The following is a 6000-nucleotide window of genomic DNA, read 5'->3' on the forward strand; positions in this document are numbered from 1 at the left end:
TTTCATTCAACTACAATAAGAAAGAATTTCGATATTGTGAAACATGCTATTAGTTCTATTAATTTCCCAGATAAACGTGTTTAATTTATATGGGAGGTGCCACGCCCTCTGCTGCTAGGTCGCCTACTTTTTGTCCTAAATAATCATATTGACACTAAAGTGGCTCCGACAATTTCTCTGATATACTGATTTAATATTTTCCTAATATGGGCGTGTCTCCTCGCCCACTTGAAATTTCAAAATAAAAAGTAGCCTATAACCTCTACCAGACATACAGGTATACACTTTAAAAATTTGAAGAAAATCGGTTCAGCCGTAGTAGTCTATAAACTTCAAATATACAAACATATAACATACAAACACACATTCATTTTTATATTTAAGGTAGGGCCTCTTTGCTAAGACTCCTTGCTAATTTTGGTACTTACAGTTAAGATTTCCTAGATTATATATACATCAAACGATATATTTTCGCTAGAAGTGTATCCAACCCTCATTGACAGTATTGAAAAAATATCTCATAAGCTTCATAAGTGTTATAAAAAAAGTTTTAAATTTCACCATTTTTTCAAAGTTTTTGAACTTTAAAGCTTATAACTGTCAGATGGATTTGTAGGCTTATACTTTCAAATATTGTAAGTACAATACTATTAAAAGTTTATTAAAAAAGTATTATTTGAAATAATGTTTGATATTTAAGTTCGGTTTACTCGAATTACGTATTACTTGAAATTGTGACGTGATAGAAAGAAATCGAAAGCAGGCGTAGATTCAGTGTGTTAATATCTTAAGTTCTATGTGGCCTCCGGTAGGTTAGTGGTTAGTGTTCTAGTCTGGTAGACCGGAGGTGGTGGGTTCGATTCCCACCTGAGGCACTGGTTAAGGAGCGCACAACAGGCCCGATAGAGGCCTAGGTGTATTTCTTCGGATTTAATGTATATACATCCTCCTTTCAAACTAACTAACTAACATAACATAGTTTTTTAAAGGAGGATTTGAGTGCAGACCAGTGTCTGTAAAATAGGATATTTGGTTAACCGGTTAGTTGAAAAAATATTTTACGGCTTATTCCTTATTTGAAATTTGGCAATTTTCAGGTAATCAACCTAAATTAATCGCTTTACCGAAAGGAAGTGTATGCAATAGTCATCCTATTTTTAACAGTATAATTCGGTTTACTCTCAAAATGTACACAAACAAATTTAACAAGAAATATCTTATTCACGCCTTTTTATACAAGATTGTTATAATTTTTTCTACAATACCTGAAACAGGGTACAGGCACAAAGTACATCATGTGGTACAAGGTTCTTAATATAAATTATGTATAAATTTTAAGCCATTACATTATTTGATAAACTTATCTTAAACATAAATAAGATTTGTTTCTAAAGTAGCTGTTTGGTTCAATATAGTACATATAATAGTTTTGGCAATACTGTTCGCAGCCAACATCATACTGAATACAATTTGTTTTTAGTAGGCGTGGCAATGTAAAAATAAAACTCATACATATATGAAAAATAAATATGGACACAGTATATATTATAAGTTGTACTTAATAATAATTCTTAGAACGTATCAACATTGTATAGTTAAACTTTTGCATTATACATTAAAATCTGATTTTGAAGTTGGATCTTTACTTAAGTGGAACATAGGTTTTATTTGTTTGTATATTTTCTTAGTATTATTCTCTCACAATTAAGGCGCGCCCGTCGTTGTTCTAAAATTCTTGCATTGTGGCATTACTAATCTTGATTTGACTTTTGTATTTTGAGGTAAACTTGTCTTTAATATTTATTTATAGATTTCACACTTTTACCTTTTATTTATTTCTTATATTTATTTCCGTTGTATTTAACTTAAAGCTGTTTTTATATATTTACTCAAAACGAATATATTTTCTTTATTTTGATTATTTTAGTAACTTTAAAATGGAGTGTATCGTATTAAAAACTTCAAGTATTGTATGGTTATTTAGCCAAGTATTACAGACATTAACTACCACTTTACTAACAACTAGTATGTTATTTCTACAAAGTCGTCATCATCGTTCGCACACTTGTTTTTAATTCTCCTCGTACACATACCAGCTAACAAATCAACCAACCCAACAATATAAACAATATTAAAAACAAAATTCCAATACAGAACAACAAATATATTGCTAGATGAGCAAGAAAATAATTTCCCCCTTTAGACCGCTTACAGTTTTTCGTCAGAAAAAATTTAACAATTAAATTTTTTGTTATCGGTTAACGTACCACTAACAATAAAAAATGGTTATAGCGCACTACTAAACAGAGCTTGTGTAAAAAATCGTTACCAAATGCTGACTAAATTTTGTTTTTATTGTGTTTTTTCTACTAACCAGTTAGTAACTGGTGTATTTTACAGCCCAGCTGATCGTTGTAGATCAGTGTTGCCATTTCAGCACTTCAGTACTAGATAAGCATTTTGCATCGGGAAAATGCATTGAAGTTTTTTAAAATTATGCTAAATGCTTTTTAGCATAATTAGCTTAATAAAAAAATTAAAAAATATTTCTGTTTTCTATTAAATATTAAGTACAGTTTAACTGATAAAAAATATTATTGAAAATCAGTGGTTGTATATTACAAAACAACATTATGATGAAAAATCTGATACAATGTCTTTCTAAATTCAAGTATATAATTTTGAAAATTTTATCGGTGAAAATGCATTTAATCAATTGTCTATTTTTGTATTGTCATTACTCATTTCATCTTTTTCTAATGCCGAAGTTGAAAGGCTTTCTATTTCAATGGCTATAATTAAAAATAAAATTCGAGATCTTATTTAAGCTGAATTTTTCAATCATAAACAAATTTTAATTTTATACAAGTTTTATAAATCAAATCTTGTATAGAAATTTAGTATTAAAAATCTTTTACAAATTAAAATGCTGTTTATGAATATATAAATACATAATTATATTGCAAATAAAATAAGATAATTTGAATTTTGTTAAATTAAAAATTTTTAGCATTTTTTTCTTCTGTAGAACACTTTATACCTGGTCCACACTAGAAAACTTTTGTTGAGAAACTTTTTCTTAATTCCCCTTTGAAGTTTCCTTAATGTCCACACATAGAAACTTTTGTTTGAGAAACTACGTATTAATTGCATTGATTTGTTGTTGTACGAATGAGAAGAATAACAAAACAAAACAAGTTTACGAGTACGCAGGGTGCACTTATAAGGTGAAGTCAATTCAACAGCTGATCACTCATTTTTTTTATTTGAGGTAGATACAACTGTCAAAGTACACCATTTAGAGTTGCCACAATCCGAAAAAATATGTACATCTATCTAGGGATTCATTATATTTTTAGGACAAAAAATTAATAAACAAATTTTATATTCATTTTAATCCGTAGTAAATTTATGCGTACTACTCAAAAATTGCACAAACTATTTGTCTTAAATATACATCTATTTTATCAATTATAGAGAACTTTTTACTAATCAATTGAGAGTACAAACATCCCACAATTGTAAATAAAATTATTAAAACTCGATTTTATCATAGATATCTTAATTTTTAACAACTTTCCATGGTAGTGGTTTGGTCACATTTCTATAAAGATCATTATATATTTCTTATACGACAATAGTAGAGACCTACACGGTATTATAAGTTCCCAATATTGACTGATAAAAAATAATATGTATACAATTTGTATTTTTGCTACTACTTACAATTTTGTAATCTAGTACTAATTTTTTTGTTATTTTAATTGATATTTTATTTACTTTTTTAATAAGTAAATAATAAATAATATTCTAACCCCCTTATTCACAAACAACATTTTTATTTTATAAAAGTTTTATAAAACAAAATTTCCATACAAAATACCGTTTATAAAATAAAAATTTTGTTTGTGAATAATTTTTCAATTCATGTATAATTTTTAATAAATTTTATCTTATAATACATATTTACTTTACGTGAAGAGATTTTTGGGCATGTGGGATTGTCTTTTTGTAAGGTAAATTAAAAAAAAAAAACACGGTGGCAACATGTACATTTTTTGACAGAAGTATCTACTTTTGTTGTTTTTGTAGAATTGACTTCACCTTATAAGTGCACCCTGCGAGTACGAGAAACTCCGTACCGCGAGAGAGATGAATGATATTCTTTCTCTTTCTCTCTTACGCAAAATCAAAAGTTTCCCAAAAAAAGTTTCCTACAAAGTAAATTAATAAAGTAGCATCCAAAGTAAATTAATAAAGTAGCGACACGAGTTGTTGTACAACAAACGTCTACAAAAACCACAGGCAATTTGTTTTTGTTCGAAATACTCACTTGTCAAAATTTGTTTACAAAAATGAACCAATAATTAATGGAAAATATGGCATTATTGTTGTACCTTCCAAAAATATGTTGTTATTTATATTAAAAGTCACAGAGTTTTCTTTATTTTTTAAAAATTAGAACATTTTTAAAAATATTATACACTTAAAATACACTTTTTCACATTAAATACAACAAATTACTCAGAAATTTGTACAAAAGCAAGCGTTAAAATGAAAACAAATATGGCAACATAAACATTTTTGACAAGTAAGTCCACAAATAGCAAGTTTAAAAAAAATAGTCAGCTGTTCAAATGAGTCTACTTTATAAATTTACTTTGGTAGCATCACTTGAACAGCTGACTATTTTTTTTAAACTAGATAAATGAAGCAAATTGTCAAAGTTTGTTTTGAAAATTGTTAACATTGTTTACGTCGCCATTTTTAAATTGTGTTTTGCTATTTGTTAAAATTTGTGAAAAGTTGAAAAAGTGAATTAAAAGTGGTTTTAAAGTAGTTTAAAAGTGTAATAAATTGTATAATATATAATAATATAATTAAATCGTTAATATTTTTAACTTAAAAGTAATATTTTTTATTTATGTTTTGTTCACATTGTTGTTCAAGGAAATTTTATTTTGACACAATCTTAAATTATTCCAAAAACAAAATACATGTGGTTGTTGTAGATGTTGTTGTACAACAAGAGATGTCGCTACTTTATTAATATACTTTGGTTTCCTAGTGTGGACCGGCAGTTAGCACTTAGTTTTTTAAGTTTTAGCATATTTTGAAATTAATTTTCTGGCAACACTGTTGTAGATTGTTTACCCCGTGTCTATATTAGCCAAATATTTATCACGATACTTGACAAAACGTCAGCAGAAAAATTGTCAGTTTTTTGTTTATGTTAATGCATAGGGGTAACAAAATGCTGATTTTATCACTACAAGATAATTTTATATAAATAATGCTAAATTTTAAAGAAACAATTAAAATTTAATGAAAATTTTGTAAATAAACACTAATTTCACTAAAACTTATGTTCAAAATCAATTTTAATTGCACAAAAACAAAATTCTAAACAAATGTTACAATTAAATGACGTATGTTATCAAGACAACGTTGTCTAAACAATTGTTTAGACAACACTGTCATAACGACGTTATTACGCTAATAAATGCCGTCTGTACCAGAGATACAAGCCGATGCGAAATGATCGGCGGCGACGGCGTAACCATATTGGGTCGTCGGCGGTGGCTTATTACAGAAAATAACGGCGGCGGCTAAATTGTCGGCTCAATTTAACTTTTTCTTTAGAAATTGACCTTATAAGGTTTATTATATTGAAAAATCTTTGTATAATAGTCTGTTACATAGAAACCTGTCTCTATATAAATTTTTTTCTGCAGAAAATGGACATTTATAGTAGTTTTCACTATTTTAATATTAGCACAATATTGTGTGGCAACTCTTTTCAATTTGCCATAAGAATTTAAAATAGTGGCAACTCCGTTCAATTTGGTGAAATTATGTTCTGAAATACATGTGTGATTCTAATCTTTATCAGCGGCTACGTTTAAGCCGGCTTAGCTTTTAAGCCGAAAGAAGTCGGCGGCGGCGCGGCTTGCAAAATATTACCGGCGGCCAGCCGCCGCAGATTTGAGCCGTCTCGGC

The 6000-nt window shown here is 28.4% G+C and overlaps 1 protein-coding gene across 5 annotated transcripts in view; it reads right to left on the bottom strand.

The window, feature by feature from the left end:
* LOC119604231 (epidermal growth factor receptor kinase substrate 8) overlaps positions 1-2367 on the bottom strand; it is a 266733-nt gene extending 264366 nt beyond the window's left edge. For 3 of the 5 annotated variants that reach the window (XM_037956714.1, XM_037956719.1, XM_037956718.1), the window contains exon 1: positions 2268-2367. The gene's annotated coding sequence lies outside the window, so the exon portion shown is untranslated. Of the gene's footprint in view, positions 1-1825; positions 2065-2212; positions 2235-2267 lie in introns of those variants that run through there. The other 2 variants (XM_037956716.1, XM_037956715.1) reach the window with 2 other exon arrangements.
* Positions 2368-6000: the final 3633 nt, after the last annotated feature.

The sequence above is a fragment of the Lucilia sericata genome, unplaced genomic scaffold (genome assembly GCF_015586225.1).
Source record: "Lucilia sericata isolate MDLA Ls3-8-SP2 unplaced genomic scaffold, ASM1558622v1 Contig000372F_arrow, whole genome shotgun sequence".
In the NCBI taxonomy this organism is placed as follows: Eukaryota; Metazoa; Arthropoda; class Insecta; order Diptera; family Calliphoridae; genus Lucilia; species Lucilia sericata.